The sequence below is a fragment of the Sturnus vulgaris genome, chromosome 1, assembly GCF_052056855.1.
Source record: "Sturnus vulgaris isolate bStuVul1 chromosome 1, bStuVul1.hap1, whole genome shotgun sequence".
In the NCBI taxonomy this organism is placed as follows: domain Eukaryota; kingdom Metazoa; phylum Chordata; class Aves; order Passeriformes; family Sturnidae; genus Sturnus; species Sturnus vulgaris.
In genome coordinates, this window is record NC_142243.1 from 32,247,346 (window position 1) to 32,264,546 (window position 17,201).

General features: G+C 41.4%; 1 protein-coding gene across 3 annotated transcripts in view; it reads left to right on the forward strand.

The window, feature by feature from the left end:
• Positions 1–735: 735 nt before the first annotated feature.
• Positions 736–17,201, forward strand: part of PALS2 (protein associated with LIN7 2, MAGUK p55 family member) — a 54,111-nt gene continuing 37,645 nt past the window's right edge. Inside the window, exon 1 of one of the 3 annotated variants that reach the window (XM_088163101.1) lies at positions 736–898. The gene's annotated coding sequence lies outside the window, so the exon portion shown is untranslated. Of the gene's footprint in view, positions 899–1,617; positions 1,637–17,201 lie in introns of those variants that run through there. The other 2 variants (XM_014894335.2, XM_088163110.1) reach the window with 2 other exon arrangements.

Here is a 17,201-nt window from a genome sequence, read left to right on the forward strand (position 1 = left end):
AAAGCGACAGCTGCTCTGTAATCATTGCTCAAAACAAACGAAATGTTTAAACAGTGACCAGAAGTGCGGGGATATCACTTTCCCAGCGTTATTTCCATTTAAATGGTCTTGCAGGTTATTGGCATCAGGGGAAACTCCCCGAGTTCCCTTTCCCCTCTGAAATGTGTGACTTCTCTGCTGGCATTTCTCGTACTCGGCGACTGAGCAGGCAGCGCCACGTGTCCCCTTCGGGCCGGGCAGAACCCAAACCGGGCCGGGCAGAGCCCGAAGCCCGAACGCTGTCCGGGAGCAGCGGGGGGGATGCGGCGAGAGGACACGGGCACGCTCGGCACCCACGGGCACGCTCGGCACCCACGGCGGCCCCCCTCACACACACGCGTGCTCTGACGGGAACGCGCGCGTGTCCCCACACGTCCCCGCTCCACCCCCACGGCCGCCTCAGAGACAGACACGCGCTCCCACACACCCGCACCCTGTGACACGCGGGCACGCGCGCACACGCGCTCGCTCACGCTGTGACGGGCGCAGTCACGCGCGCCCCCTCACACCCACCGGCACTCTCACTCTCGCACTCTCGCACTCACTTTCACACTCGCACACTCTCACTCACACTCGCGCCGGGGGCGAGGCAAAGGCGGGGGAGGCGCTCGCGCGCCACTGCCGCGGAGGCCCCGCGCGAGCGCGCGCTCTCGCCAGGGGTGGGCGGGGCAGAGGAGCGGCGGCGGGAGCGCGTGCCACAGCCACGCCGGCGGCGCGCGCCGAGGCGGGCGCAGAGCGGCGGCACCTCCGGCTCGCGCCGTCCCTCCGGCAGCCCCGCGCGCCCGGGATCGTCCATGGGGCCGAGCGGCACCCGCTGAGGGAGGAGGGGACGGGGAGCGGCAGGAGTCGGTACCGGCCGGTGAGTTCCCCTACCGGCGTGCGCGGGGGGGGCGGGGAGGGAGGGTTCGCCCGCCCGGCTGCTCGCTTCTCCCGTGCCTCCCAGCCGGCGGGGAAATGGTGGTGGAAGGAGGCGGGGTCCCGCAGCCATCCCGGCCGAGCCCCTCGACCCGGCGGCGGGAGCGGAGGCGCTCCGTGTGCGAGTGGCGTGAGGCGGGAAGAGCCGTCCGCAGGTAGCGGGGCCGGGCGGGCCTGCAGGGGAGTGAACATGGCAGCGCCGGAGTCCGGGAAGAGGGATTTCTGCCCCTGGAGCGGGGATTAACCCTCCTCCTCCCGCCTCCGGATGCGTCCCCGGGAGACTCGCGCTTCATCTGCCGCTCCGGATTATCCACCCGCCCACCCTTCTTCCCCCACCCCCTTTCCCCCACCCCCTTTCCCGGTATTTTCTCTCCTCCTGGAGATTATCAGGTTTCCCGCCCCTCCCTCTCCGGGATCCTCCACGTCCCCCCTCCGAGGGGATTATCTCCCCCCTTCCCTGCCGGATTATTCCCCCAGTTCGCTGTCGCTGTCCCTCCCTCCGCGTTTATGCTCCTCCGCAGCCTCGCCTCTCGGGGATTATCTCCTCTCGCTTTGGGGTGATTCTTCCTCTCCTGATCTCTGCCCCGGCCTTTCCCTGCCTAATTTCTACCCGAGGAAGTCAACCCTCCCCTTCCGTCTGCCTCTGACTGGGGAAAAGGGGCGAAAATGTGGTTGTGATCAGGTGGGTAGGAGTTTCCAGCAGTGCTGTCATCTCGGTCGTTGTACGAGTACTACAGGCAAGTGGATGTAGGTGTAGGAGGGGAGGCACCAGGGATGGATGTGCGGAGCTTGGACCAGAGTTCAGCCTGTGGCGTTGTGCTCCGTATGCAGGAAAATATCTGCACCCTTCCCGCGATGTCACATCTGATGGAGATGTAGGAGAGCCGACCTGGATCAGTGCTTTGAAAAAACGTGCACGGCTGGGTGGTAGAGACTGCACGGAAAAAAAGCCAGCAGCCTCTGAGTTTCTTTGAGGAAGGTGCAATGTACAGTGGTAACATTGTGGGTGGGAAGGTGCTTGGATGACATTGCTGCTGTCCGGGGGTCAAAGCTGACTTGAATAGCTTCTGTCTTGGCTTAGGCTGTTGCTCGGTGTTGAGGAGGAAGCAGACTGGTGTCTTTTGCTGAAGCTCTGATGCTGATGTGGTTCATTACTCTCAACTTGCTGCCTGAGGAAAAATGTGTGTGTTCCTAAAACAGAGGGGGAAGGTTTATGCCATGTGTTTGGCTGCTGCATAGGTTCGACCGGTCTCTTCTCCCAACACCTGGTCTCCCTGCTCATGGGTTTGCTGGAGGAGAGTTGCAGGTCTCCTGGGCATCTTGCGGCACCAGGCCCAGGATTATATCCATTAAACTTCTCCCACTTGGCTTTGGGAGGAGGAGAGGCTGTGAGAAATTGTACAGAGACTGAGCAACTATAAATAGATGTCGGACTAGAGGAGGCTTTGAAATCTTAGCATGCTGCTTCTGAACAGATAGTGTCTGTTAAACTGGTTGGGTTGACACTAGCATCATAATGTTTCCATTTATTTCTGCTGAGGTGGTTGGCTTTTAACACTTTGACATGTGGCCGGACCATACAACATCTGCCAAAAAATTCTTCTTGAAAAGGACATAGAGAAAATTCTCATTTAAATGAAGTGCTGACAATTGGAGTCTAGTTTGAGCTCATTTAAATGGGTTTTTTAAAGGACCTTTCAGAGAAACCTTTAGTTTCTTCTTCCCTCCCTTGAAATGCTTGGAATTGATGATCTTATGCCTTTAATTTGTTCTTAAAGTATTGCACTAGATAGATTACCTGACATCTATGTTGCTGTGAAAAATCTGCAGTACTGAGGTATCACAACGCTGGCAGCATTGCTAGGTTTTTATTTTGTTGTTTAGGTTTTGGAGTTTTTTGTTTATTTGTTTGTTTTTTAATGGAATCTTTGACATCTAACCAAAAGGGTTTATATTCAGCTTTCTAGAACTCAGGGTGCTTGCATTTGTTTTAGATCTTATGGATCACTGCTCTTTCAGCTTGTCTTGTTGAGAACTAATTAATATGGAAATTATTGACAAATATACTGTACTAGCTCTGTGGAATGGTATCTGTTCTGCTGCTTTATTAGTGGGCCAACTGCATACTCTGAGTCTCTTAAATGATTGAAAAGCTGTTGCAACGTATGTGCAATTGGACCTTTTTTGAACTACCTCTTTCTTGTGCCTTTTTTTTCTTTTAAAAATAGTGGAAGCTATTAAATCATGATGGTTTCTTTTTTCTTTTTTTTTTTAATAAAAGAAAAATAGGAAGTAAGGAAAATATGCCTGAATAATATGAAAGAGTCTTAACAAAGGCTAATAGGATGAGTATCTGCAAGAACCCTGACTTTTAGGACATTTCTTATTTGGAGCATAAAATTTAAATCTGATCTTCTCCTTTTTTGTTTTTGAATTTGTGTGTATGTGAACCTCAGGGAGGCAGAAAGGAACAGAAATATTGGCAGTATGACTTACTAGTTTTGGCATTTTTAGTAGATATTTAACCATAGTTAAAAGCAGGAAAACCAAGTAATCGATCAAATAATTTGGCATTATTTTAAGTTGTTAAGGATGTGATTAGAGCATTATCCTCAAACTCTGGTTACCTTCAGTCAGCATTGAACTCCAGTTTGCTGTTAGGTCCATATGTTTGGTATTTCTGTGTGCAGAAACAGAGGTCAGTGAGCTGGAGAAAGCTTTATAGTACCAAAATGACCAGCAAAAGACTCTTTAGTATGAGTCTCTACACAGTGACTCAGTCCCTGAATTCTTGTGTTATTCTCAATGTATTTGTTTGTAGAAATTGTAGTTTGAATGCCATTTTCTAAAAGTTCAGTGTCCTGCTTTAAACCCATACTTTCTGCCAAGTGATTTAAAGTTCTCACTGGGTGTGACTGTCCCAGGCTTGTTAGTGCCCTTTGATCCTCTGTGCAGGACACTGATAAGTGAATCTTTTCTCATGGTGAAGAAGAAGTGGGAGGAATTTCTTTTTTCTTAAAAGACAGGTATGCACTTGGGATTGTAACAATCTCCATGCAGATGTGGAAGGAATAATAGTCTCAAGATCTGAAAGGATGAAAAGCTCACATATGTTCAAATAAAATGCCCCATCATGCTCTGAGCTTAAACTAAAAATGGATAAAACCTGGAAGGGTTGGCCTTGCACATGTGGTAAAACTCCGAATTTTTAGAAGCATCCTGCAACTGGAGGGGTGCAGACACTATTGGACTTATTTGTATTTGGAAATACGATGTAGAATATGATGGCGGGGTTAAGAGCAAGTCTGTGAGAGGGAAAAGTGATTTTACTGTTCCCCTACAAGACAAGAAGCTCATAGAGGGTGCTGGAGAAGAGTGAGTTTAGTTCAGAGTGACATGCAAGAGACAGGCTGAAATACAGATGTGCAGGTCACAAACTCTGTTCGAGGGCTGTATTATTCCATGGTCATTATAGGCATCTGCAGTTGGATCTCAGGTTATACTACAGCGAAACTGTAGTACAACAAAGCATAGTGATGGTAATGTGCTATCCTGTGGCTTAAAATTGCTTTTTTTCAGAATAAAGCAAGCCTGAATTATGTAGGTATGGCTGATGTCACTCTTACAAGAATAATAGAGACCAGAAAAAAGAGAGAGGTTAGGACAGGGGTTCTTCCATATGTAAACATTTACATTCCGATTTTGGGTTAATTAGAGTCTCTGAAGTTACAGTAATTTCACAATCGTTGTTAAATAACAACAGTAAGAATTGAAAAACAGAATGTTGTCTACTCTTATCATGTTTTAATTATTTTCAAGGTCTGTGGCTTAAAAGAAAAAGGTGTTTCATACTAACAGTGTTTCATATTAGCAACCATTCCATGGGCTTTATACATCAGTTTTTTAAAGAACTCATTCTAGTGTCGAGGTCTCGTGAAACCATGGTGGAAATTAGAAAGGTACTGAAATCAGATGACATTTCAGATTTACTAGCAACAAGTGTTATTTAATAAATTACATATACATGTTTTTAAGAGTATTGACTAGTTTTACATTCCGACTAGGAACTGTTTGAGAGTCAGGACTCAGTGAAATCCATACTTGCTGCAGAGAATGACAGTGGTTTCTACAAACTTGTTTATGGGGGAGAGGGGCACAAAACATCGTGACACTTGACATACAAAAATTCTTTGTGTCTTGCACAAAAACATCGCTTCTCTTGCAGCATCTGCTTACCCAAATCCCAAAGGATCAAATTACTGTTTCAGTTAAATTCACCTTTCCTAGTAGGTGGAAACACAACTGTTGATTTCAAATAAGCTTAAGCCTTTACATTTTGATTGCAAACATTTTATCAAGATTCTGTTGAAATAATGAAAATTAGGATGTAAGAAAAAGTTTAAATTTTTACTTTAAGATGGTTTACTTAAGCCTCTTACTGAAAGAGCATCCAAATATTACTTCTGTAATAAGAGTGACTACTCAAATAGTTTGGGTTTAATTTTCTAATTATCTCTACCCACTGGTCAAATATGCATTAATGAAAAGTTTAAATGGTATCTTTTAAAATATACAAGCACAGGATGGAGGAAAGTAGATTGAAGGTAAATAGACCGAGGGTAAAAAGATTGGTAAAGTTTTTTCTGAAGACTAGTAACACAAGGTAGAGGAGCCCTCAAATAAATCAGCAGGAGAATAAAAGAAAGATGTATCAGCCATTCTGACTGTTATTCCATTCCGTGATAAGTTTTTAAAAAATACTTGATTCCATGTTCATTCATTAAATTGTTCAGACATCTGACTGCAGAATCATGTCAGAGGTTTTGTATGTAAAACTTGTCAACAACTTTTTATGTGATGTTGATTTATTTTTTAACAGGTCAGTGGGCCAGTTGGTAAGTCAGCCTTTACATACCGTATTAAAATTCCACCCCATGCCGTTCCTGATCATCTGTTGAAGTTTACAGAGGTCTTTTTGGCAAGATGAAACTGCTTATGCAGCAGAAGTTCTCAAACTGGGAAGACAGACTGTATTCTAGCACATTCAGTGAGAGAAAAGTTTATTTCTCCTTTCCAAGCTATTCTGGCTTACTGTATTGTGAGCTGTTGTGCTGTAGCAAAGGATAGGGTAACAGCACAGAAATTGCCTGATTATTAATTTTACTGGAGTCATACTGCTGCTTACAGCTTCTCATGCATTCTTCAGATCATTAGAAGGAGCTGTAATTAACAACTGAAAGTTCAGTTTACGCATTCTTCAGTAAAGAACATGCAGGCAGGGAGAAGTTGTTAAGTGAAACTTAATGTTCATGGAGTGTGTGACAGTAGGGCATTCAGTCATCTGAATTCAAATCAGGCAGACAGTCAGTCCCTCTTCTCAGATCTACTGGCACAGCTCTGCTGCCTACACTAAATTTGGTACGGAACAGCAACATGGAATGAGCAGTGCTTGATTCAGTCACTTCTGACCAGTGGAGCTCCTTTATACAGATTTCATCCTTGTCGTATTTTAACAACTTCCAGGAGCTTGTTGCACTTGGCATTTGTCTTACATGATCTTCCCTGAGGACAGACTCTGGGTGTACATTGCTATGTGTGGTATTTAAGGCAGTATTCAACTGAGGCTTATTTATCAAGTGAAACACTAGTTTCGGCTCTATGAATTTAGTTTCATTCTTTCATAGCTTTATGTGAGGTGGCTCACTTGCTGCATGGATAAAATTCAACCTTGATGTAAGCCTGTTGTGTGAGAAGAGTTGTCCATCATTAGCTCTGCGATAATCTCACAGGTGTCTTGTCACAAGAGGGATCAAATGGACACACTATCTTTGAGTCATTGTGCTTTGGGAAGCAAGATAAACTGGTAAGTTGTGTTGTTGAGTTTTAATCAGCACTTCTGTAACATTACCTGGGCACAGAGCAGTAATGACTGTGCTTGAATTGCTCGGACCGATGGTTGAGAATCCTCACGTCTACTTCATGTTCCCGTTGCTGGAGGGGAGAAATGATTGGGCAGTTTTGAGGACAGGCCATAAATACAGAAAGATAAAGGGGTATGAGAGCATCGAAGAATTGAATTGTCTCTTGTGTTTGACACATAATTTGATAGGAAAAAAAATCCATCCGTCCCTCCGTCTGTCCTTGTGTTTGCCACACACACACACCACTGGCTCCCAACGGGTAAGTCATAGGGATCCGGACATTGTTGGAAAGCGTGCTATTGGAATGGAAGATTAACTAGGTGTGTACACTGGTGAGAAGGTAAGAGTCTTAGGCTGTTGTTAAGAAGGGGCAGAAAAGGGTTTTGTATTTAATGATTTCCAAGTTCCGAGTGCGGAGCCCGAACGCACGGGTCGGCTCGGAAAGGTGGCTCAAGTGCGCTCTCCAGTGGCCACACCGGGACAGCGGCGCTGGGATGGGCTCGGGGCCACCGCGGGGTGAGTGACAGAAGCCAGCTCCTGCTGTGCGGATACCTGCTTGCTTAGCTGAGTACACTGATGTGCTTCTTAACAAATAAGTGGCTGCATTCGTTAAAAAAAAAAGTCCGCTGTTGCCGGAAATTGATTCGGTTAGAAATCTTGCTCTTGTAGTTTGATAAAAAAATGCCTTTCCCATCCAGCACTCTATTAGATGGGGAGATTGGTGCAGTTGGAACTGTTTGTGCTGTCGCCTGGAAGCAGGCAGGTTTACTGCTTAACAGAATTTATTAGCTATGAATTAAAGTGTGCACATTTAACTGTGTCAAATCTTGGCAAATAGTTCTGCAAACAGCACAGACTAATTAAACAACAGCAGAAAGAAATGTGTAGTTCTTACCAAGTTTAGCACAGAGTTCTCAGTCTTACATCAGATTCCATGCTGTTCAGGAAAGCCTCAGGGGCCTTCAGAAGGAAGAACTTCATTGGTACTAATGAATAGGAAATGGAAAAGAGAAGGGTGTACTGTTTCAGCAGGTGGACTTGTTATAAAGTGGAAGGTCTCAAGGTGCATTGTTGTAATTTGAAATTTCTGAGGTAACTGCTTCATATATGATTTCAAGTTTCTGGTATTGTTTTACTTTGTCTCTTTTTAACTGTTCAAACCATGAACTTCTGGCTCCTGGTAGAGTTCTCTTTTGTAGACAAGACCAAAGTTAGGCCTTGTTTGACCACACACCTTATTTCTCCAAAAACCACAACTGTTTTGAGAGTTTTGTATGACAGTGAGACTGTCAGAATGGTATTGTTAGGTCGTGCTATTAACTGGAATTGTTAAACTAAGACACTTAAGTAAGTTTGAGCTCCTACGAATGTAGTGTTTGGTTGAGTTTTTTAAAGTAATTTTATTTGTAAGGTATGAGCAAAAAAAAACTTTACAGAGGAACATTCAGTGAAACTATTAAGATTCCTGTCTTTAGAATTGTAAGAATTAGTCTAATTACAAGTTTGGCAAAAAATGCTTCTGTAGTGAGTTTCAGAACAGTCAGTTACTTAGCTTAGACTGTATGGGCCCTATATGGAAAAGTGCAACTGTATGTTTATATGTGATATCTGGTGTGATACAGTCTTACCAGTTACACCTGTTTACTGCTTCTGATGAAGGCCATTACACAGAACCTGTACTTTTGTGCACAAAGCTCTTGTCTCATTATGGATGTCACTATAAAGCTTTTACGCATTTCAAATAATAATAAAAAAATAAAATCCCTTGGGCTTCCCTACCCCAGGCATAAATGATTTTACTTTACAAATATAATTACTGTACTTCCAGGAGGTAATCTCTCTGGACAGCCATAGACTAGTTTGAATTAGATTACTCTGTTTTTTCCTCCAGGGTGAGTTAATACATTGAGTTTTATTTTTCTGTAATTACTTCAAAATTTAGATCATTTTTAATGCTTACTATTCTTCCTTATAACTAGACTGGGAAAGCTAAGAATACTTGCATTGAAGGATTAACATTAACTTTTTTTCACCCTTTATATACTTCAAGTAGGTATCTGTTCTGATCCTCAATTTCATACAGCTCATGCTGTATTCAGTTAGTCTCAGTTGTGGAGTTTCTTAATTTGGAGATACTGGAAATATTTACTTAATAAGCAGAGAGTAAGCACACTAAATCTTTCAACTGTGACATTTAACCAAGTCTAGCTAGAGCAATGTTTTTGTTAAATCTGTATTTCCAGAGTTCTGGGTTTGAAATCTTCCCAATAGTTTCTGGCACTAAGCTTCATGAATAAAGCAAGTTACTAGTTTTACCTCTGTTACAAGATCTTTGGACAGAAAGTCAGTCAGTGTGAAGTAAACAGAGGAGCTGAGTTAGTCAGGGGAGAGAGTCAGGAAAATGTTTTTCCTCTTTTTTTCATGAACTTCAGCAGGAAGGGCAAATCTCTGAATAGATGATTGTGAACCACAATTGGATGCAAATGCATTTATATAAATGACCTGTTTGTATTTGGATTTTACTTATTTAAGACATAGCAATGCACTTAAGCAGTAGATGAGAGAAGACCACAGAGATTAATTTGTAAATTACCCTTAAAATAACACAGTGCTGTTTTGGAATAGAAGGAAATCTTTGGTGTTTTGAGGTCTCAGAATATGACTTCCTGTTTGTGTTCAGGACTAGCCAGGATATCTGTAGAGGCAATCATTTTAGTTCTGTTGTTGGCATCTGGTCTCGAAGTGCAGAAGTATTATGTACTAATGCAAAAGTGAATACAATGTTAAAGGGTAAAACTTGTTACTTGTTTTGTCAAAAGTCCTACAGCATAGCTACATGACACTTCAGACCATTGCAAACCTGAAAGTACTTGAGTCCCATTAAATACAGTAGGTTTTCAAATAATAAGAACTGTCATTGGGTCAGACTGAAGGTCCATCCAGCCCCTTTTTCTAACATGCAGTGCAGCATCTGAAGCCATGCAGAATCTATCAGGAGCTTCTATTAATGTTATTTCTGAGCCGATTTTCAAGAAGACAGGAAACATGGACGTCACTTGATGAGAAGAAGCTGGGGCCAGAATAATTAGTGTCTGGATAGCCTTAAATTCAGTTTCCAGTTGGGATAAAGAAGCATAACATGGTCCCCAAGTGGCTAGACATCATTATCCAAAAACTGGTGAAGAATTCATTGTGCTAATGTGCAACAGCAGCAGAATCCAAAATTTAATGCGTTGTTCATGACTAAAATAACATCTTATGTAATTGCCCTGGGCCTGCAAATTAGCAGCTTCCAAAAAGATCTGATGGCTTTGCAGAGGGGATTGAAAACTAAGACGGCAGAATAACTGATAATGCTAAAGTCATAAGACTTGAAGGTCTCCAGGAAGTCCATCCCCAAGTAGAGAACAGGTTACACATTTGCCATTCTTTTTCTCTCTCTGCCCTTCTGCAAATCATTAGGGAGCTAGTATAAATGCAAGAAGGTGACCTGAAATACCAGGTACACGCTGGCAGCTGTGGGTGTGGCTACCTGTAAGAAAAAAGTTCCTACTCTCTAATATTGCACTGAAGAAAGACCTTGCATCAGGAACTTTCTTTTGTTTGATATGATCTTGCCCTGTGTTACGATGTATTGATCCATTTGAACTGGGCAGGGTTGTTACCAGTAATGGATTGGATGTCGCAGTCTTTTAAATGCCCTTTAAAAATACCTGTATTTTATTTGTTTGCATGCATGCATGTGACTGCATACATATGTGGAAGCATACAGAAAAAGAAGGACTTTTTAATAAAATGTAGTATTTTATATATACATGCGTTAATATGTGTGTGGGTGTATATGCATACATATGTATCTTAAAAAAAGAGAACGCTTGTCTGTAAAGAGAAAGCCCAGCATCCATAAACTGTCTAGGAAAGCATAAAACAAAGTAAGCATACTTGATGTTTTCCCTAGGTAATCTCCCAGAATCTGTCTAATATTTAACCTGAAGAATTTTAAAAATTAAATTAGATTGTGGATTGTTTACGTAATGTGTATTGGGGGCTTTTACCATCAAGACATTTCCATTTCAACTTTTTAATGGACTAGTATTCATACATAAATTGCTAGGGTGCACTGGAGATCTGTTTGATTAAACATGAGAAACTCTTATCCTTGGATTGGATTACTGTTTAGTTTCTTTAAATAATTGACAATGGATTTTCACTGAAGTGCTTGATAACTGAGATCTGATATGTGGAGCATTATAGTCTTCTGTGAAGATTGAACCACTACTAGTTCTTGTTTTGGTAACAGCTGGTGGCAAGTTTGAAGCAGATTAATGATTACCCATATTTTAATTTAGGAAGCATGTCAGACTGACTGGGTTACCCACAGGTTGTTCTTTGGTAGGCCATTGCTCCATCCTGCCTAATGATATGTCCAGGTGAAACAGCAGAAATAGATGTTTAGCCTCCAAACACTGGAGCTTGTGTGCCTGTTTATATGTGTACCTGATCTCCAGAAATCTGACTGCTGCCATGTGACATGTTCCTTCTGATCCTGCCTTCCACACAGGCACCTTGTATGAGGTAGACCTAGCCCTGGCCAGTATCTTGGTATGGCTTTAAAGGTGGTTCTGCCTTCTGTGTGGGGTTTTAATAAACACAGAAAGATAAAGTGTGTTGGGATTAAAGAAGGAACATTCTAATAGTTTGAATTTTTAGTTGTTTGGTCACTGAGTCCTTTGAACTTACATGTCTGTGCTGATGAAAGGTGGTCATCTGAAGCTAAAGGGAAAACTTCTCGATTAGCAATAGAAATGCTCTTTCAATTTAATCTGACAGTGTGGTATCCTGTGCCGAGAAGCATGTTCAGCTGATCTGTGGAAATGCATGGATCATAAGGAAACATCACTGTCTCAATTGCCGTGCTTACAAAGCATCCCTCCTAACATTCCCCTTCACATTGCCCTATACCTATATGCAAAATTGGGTGCAAGCTGAAGCAGCTAGCTCATCTTTGCCTCATTCACTTCAGTCATTCTACAGGTAGCTAGGAATATTTTAGATTCAATGTCACTTGGAAAACACATTTTTACAGCAATACACAATTGCTTTAAAGGTTCTAGGTTCAGTTTTGTGATATAAGGAAAAAGAATGGAATCATGTGTTCTAGATCATCCTGTTAACAGTGAACTGGAGATGTGTTTTCAAGTGAAATCAGCTTGACACATGATCTTTGAATCCAAGCAGTGATTTCCATACAGAATAAAGGCTTAGTGTTATAGAAATAGTTTCTACTACCTACTGGAAATGTGGTGTCAAGGATTCAGAGAGAGATGTAAAAAGCTCTTTCCCCTTTAATTTCCATTCTATCATCTTCTCACTCATTGGTAAAAGTCACAGTTCTCATGTTTGATCCTTTCGTCAGTTAGAGGCAATAACTGTATTGGGACATTGCTTCATTCCCTAAAAAGGCTTTAAAAGATACTTTTTCATAATTATCTTCTAGTAGGAAGTGTAATCATTGACAAACCCTTAGTTTGGCCTGAGTGGAATGTGGAAGCTCTCAGGCTTGACAGAAGTAGGGAAGTGTATAAAATATAAAAATAAGAGCAATTCCATTACCAAGAACTTGATCTAGGCATTTTAGGTATGCTTTCTTTGGAGAAGAGATTTTGATAGTGGTAGGTAAATATGAGGGGTTTTTTATTTATTTGGTAAAATATTCATGGAACAGAAAGGGAACAGAATATAACACAACGTACGTGGAGTTCAGAAAAAATTGACTGACCTTTCTTATCCCGAGTTGCACCAAGAGGGCAGGTCTTCCTCTAAATACTGGTACATCCTGCTCAGAGAAGTGACAAAGGTTTATCTAACTTCTGCTCTCAAAACCAGCTATGATTTGATTGTCTTGATACCTTGAAACTGAGCCTTGACCGGACTTGTGTTTTCTCTTGCTGAAGAAATAGATCCTTTGGAAAAAAAAATTGAGAAAGTGCAGCATGAATATGCGTCTTATTTCTTATAGAAATAGGAGGGAAAAAGGAGTAAAATTTACCAGCTGTACATTGAATATTGTCTTTCCAAGTGATGCCCAAAAATACTCTTGTGCATCTGAAGATGTTGAATGCATCATAAATCTCGGCTAATATTATCTAGAATTGCTCTATTTAGTTATCTGTGACCAAAATTAGAATCTTGCTAAAGCTTCTGTTACGTGGTTTTAGAGTTCATTGGCAGCTTCTGAGTGAATTAAAAGTATGAAGAAAGGCAAAAATAAGTGAAGAATCATAAGGAGACTCTTGAGATCTTGGCCATCCTATTTTAAATTGGAAATTAAACATGTTAGAAATATCTCTGAAAGTCTGTAGCACAGGTTGCTTTTATTCAAACAACTCATTCTTATTTTGCAGCTAAGCTGCCATTTTGGTTTTAGTCTCTAATCTGATTTTTAAGCATTTGTGTATACTTAGGAAACAGGAGGGGTACTTTCTTGTGTGAAAAGAAATAGGCAGTGAATAGAAAGATAGTGGAAAAATCTTGAGTCTATATGAATCTAATGGATTAATCAAGAGTTATATTGTGTGACATTTCACAGTTTGTACTTAAGGAAATATATGCAAATACCTCTTGTCAGCCTGTTTTGAGGGGATCTGAACATATAAACCTCTCAATTAGTCTTTCGTTCAAGTAGGTCACTTCCTTTTTGTTCTTTTTTTTTTTTTTTACATAATTCCCAAGCAAACTTTAACAGATGCCTTAACTTTCAAGTCACAGGGGCTGGTTACCTGCTTTCAGCTAAACTTACTCTTAAAGCTTTTTCAGTAATATTTTAGCAAATTCTATTTCTCTGGAATATTGTATAACCAACTTTTTTAAAGGCAGCAGACTGAAAGAGGGGCAGTGAGGATTTCAGCAGTGGGAACCTCCCTGCTTTTTGCATCAATGAAGAAGTATCGTGTCATCTTCCAGGCAGAAGTGCCAGTCTGTGTGCATGAAGACAGGTGGAGCAGGTAGACAGTTCCATTTAAACACTACCCTTTCCAGCATGGTGTAAGCACCATGTGGTAGTGCTAACAAAAATCATGGTTGAGGTATGGTTTTCTGGGCCATTAGCTGGAATATATAAGACATTTGACATTTTTTTTCTTTTTCCTAATGAGCCTTTCCTTTTGCTGTATCTAGTTTTTCTAAGTTCATCATAATGTATTGCCTACTTTTCAGCCATTTTTCTCCCTTTTATTAGATAAATTTTCAAATAATTCACTATTAAATAGGTGTTCAGGACTTTTAGCTGTCAAACAAAATTTTACTTTTATGTCTGTGTCGGAGAGATGACCAACTTCTCTGTGTATGGGTAGGGTATTTGGCTAAATGATTTGAACTCTGATGTTGGGGTATGTGTGCAGGCCTGTGTTCTGATGCTGTGATGACTGCAAAAAAACCCATGAGAAATAATCTGACTCTAAGATGATCTTGAATTTGTGCATCTTGGTGGTGATTAAACTCACTGAAATGTATTTTCTGCCCCTCCCAAAATATAATCCAACAGAAGTCTTCAAAGGATTAAAGTCAGTGAGTTTTTATAGAGGATTATTTGCACATGGTGTTGGAAGTGCTGTGCCTGTGAATTTGTTTGGGATGCTGTTATGTGATGTTATGTGTGTATCTTTTATGGAATCTTGAAAGTCATAGGACACTGTGTATTGCATGGCTTTGCTCTGCTGTTAGCACAGTAGATTCAAGTAAAAATGTTTGAAAACAAGAATGTCTGGGATGCAGTTGCATTGATATTTCTGTGTTTCAAATTTGTAGTGGAGTTTTGCAGCTCTGCTGCATGAAGCAGATTTGTGCTGTGCTGTAAACTTCTCATTTCATCAGTCTTTGCATTGTTTTTCTGTATCTGTCATACAGAAAAGTCTGTATCCACCTGTTCTTGGAAAGCCCCAGAACTGAAAAGCAAGTCTGGTAGAATTACTATACTGATTTATTAATTTTATTCAGTCTTGAACTTAAAGATAGTCTTCCTGATAATTTAAAATGAGAGATCTGATGCACATAAAGCACTGTGTAAATGTTCCTTTCTCACAAAAAGGTACCTATTCAAGTTCAGGGTATCTCTCTGGAACAAGAACTGCCTGCAGAGTGATGGACTTCATTAAAAAAAGTAGGAAAATGGATGAACAGTGGTTAAAATCCTTTAGGGGAAGGGTTCTGCACTATCTTGTTAGTATTTAGCATGGATGAGAATATTTTTCTGTTCATGTTTAAGTTTCTGGTTGGCATACGAGACCAGGAAATTGCAGGTCTTCTTGGTGTCCTCTATTTTAACTTGTCTTACATGCTAACAATTCATTTATTAAGCACAGGAAGATCACACTTTTGAGCGCATGTGAAATTTATGCAACTGTATAGTGAGTTTCAAGTACTTAGAGTGTATATCAAAAAATTATCATGGGACTATTTAATTCTCTACCCTTTCAGCCATAATTTAATCCTATGTTGAGCCAATGTAATGCATGCCTGATTGAATCTTTATCCTTCATAGCCCTTGATGTCCATTGTTCTGGACAGAGGCATGGTAATTAATTTGTGAAAAGATTTTTTCAGTACAGAGACTTGGCTTCTTTTTTGAACTGCTGGCAGGAGCTCATTCAAAGCAGTCACTCTGGTATTAAAAAACAAGTGTTGATTCCTTCTGTGTGAAAGTTGGCTTGTCTGGGTCTGAAAACTTATGCTGAGAAGTGATGTGGTATTTAAATCCTGACACTGTGTTTGGAAAAACAGAATCTCTGCCAGATTTTCTACAGCTGAGAAAGCTTCTTTCATGTTTCAAATGCTTCAGTCATTGAACACAAATTCCTTCTTACAGGATCAAATGTGATTACTGTAACCATGGCAAGTTACTGTAGAGGAATACTTGGTGCCATCAGTAAGCTTAATTTAGGGAAAGGATATTAATGAAGTAAAAAAAGATCCCCTTCCAAGCAATATGGTGTTAGTACTGCTGAGGTTTCTTCCAAACTGAGTATTCCAAAGGGAGTTTTGACACTTGTTTGATCTGATGTATCTAAAAGATCTCTCAACGTGCAAACTAATGCCAGTAGGTTGGACCAGCAAGTGCTTACCAGGCTGCTGGGCTGGTGCCTTTTTTAGTGTGCCACTGGATCTGTCCAGGGACAGGTATTTGAGAGTCTGCCTGCATGTGGTTTACTTTATTAGATCTGTTTCTTCAAGCTGTTTCCCTTCCTGACTGGACCAAAAAGCAAGCTAAGGTCCAGCATCTATCCTTGCAGTCCAGCAGTCCTTAAAACTCTTCACACGTGTGTAGCTGACTCTTGGGATGCATGTAGCTGAGGTATCAGGATCTGTTGACTTAGGAAAGTGCAAGCCTGGGCTGCTTAAAAATATCAGCTGCTCTTTGAGTAGACAGTCAACCAGGTTCTGTCCTGAGTCTAGGACTTTTCCTCTACCACATGGAATGTGTGCAGGTCTTCTGGGGGCCACGTTAATAGACAGGGTTTCTGAGAAGTTGAAATGGAATCAAAATTCCATTTGGGTGTTGGGCACATCTTCAAGAAAGTGTAGTGAAAAGTGAAAGAAATAGAGATGATTATTCAAAAAAATAAGTAACCAGGTTGATTTCCTTTCTGCAAATAGGAATTTATACTTCTGAAAATGCATTCCTGGACTATGTTCTGTTTCAGACCTTTCAAAATCCTGAGGAAGAATGGGGCCATTTAACTTCAGTGTCAAGTTTGTAGGAGACAATGACTATTCCATCTATTCTTACTATCTTGTGTGCTGTATAACCTGTCTGCTGAGATAGGACTTGGGGTTTTTTTAATGACATTTCATAAGTGCTGGCGACAATATGATTTTGACCTTGTAACACCCAGAAAGTTATGGAAAAAGACATCTTTGCCCTTTCAAGTTTTCTTAGAAACTTGAAGGTAATTTCATGTTGAATTATTCCATAATCTTAAAACTACTTGTGTCCAAAGAACCAATTTATCCATAGGAGGTTACATTGTTCTTTTTGTATTGCTCTCAGGCCCAGTACTCTTCAGGGAAAGAGGAATTAAGTGGTGAGCAGAAACAACCGTGGATGGGAGTGACTGCTCTGAGAGCACTCCCCTGTCTCCCCTGTCTCCCCTGTCTCCCCTGTCTCCCCTGTCTCCCCTGTCTCCCCTGTCTCCCCTGTCTCCCCTGTCTCCCCTGTCTCCCCTGTCTCCCCTGTCTCCCCTGTCTCCCCTCTCCTACCGCCTTTCTCTGAGACCTCTAAGCAGTGTGCAAAACAACAGAACAAAGGACTTGAGTGAAAACAAAGATAAT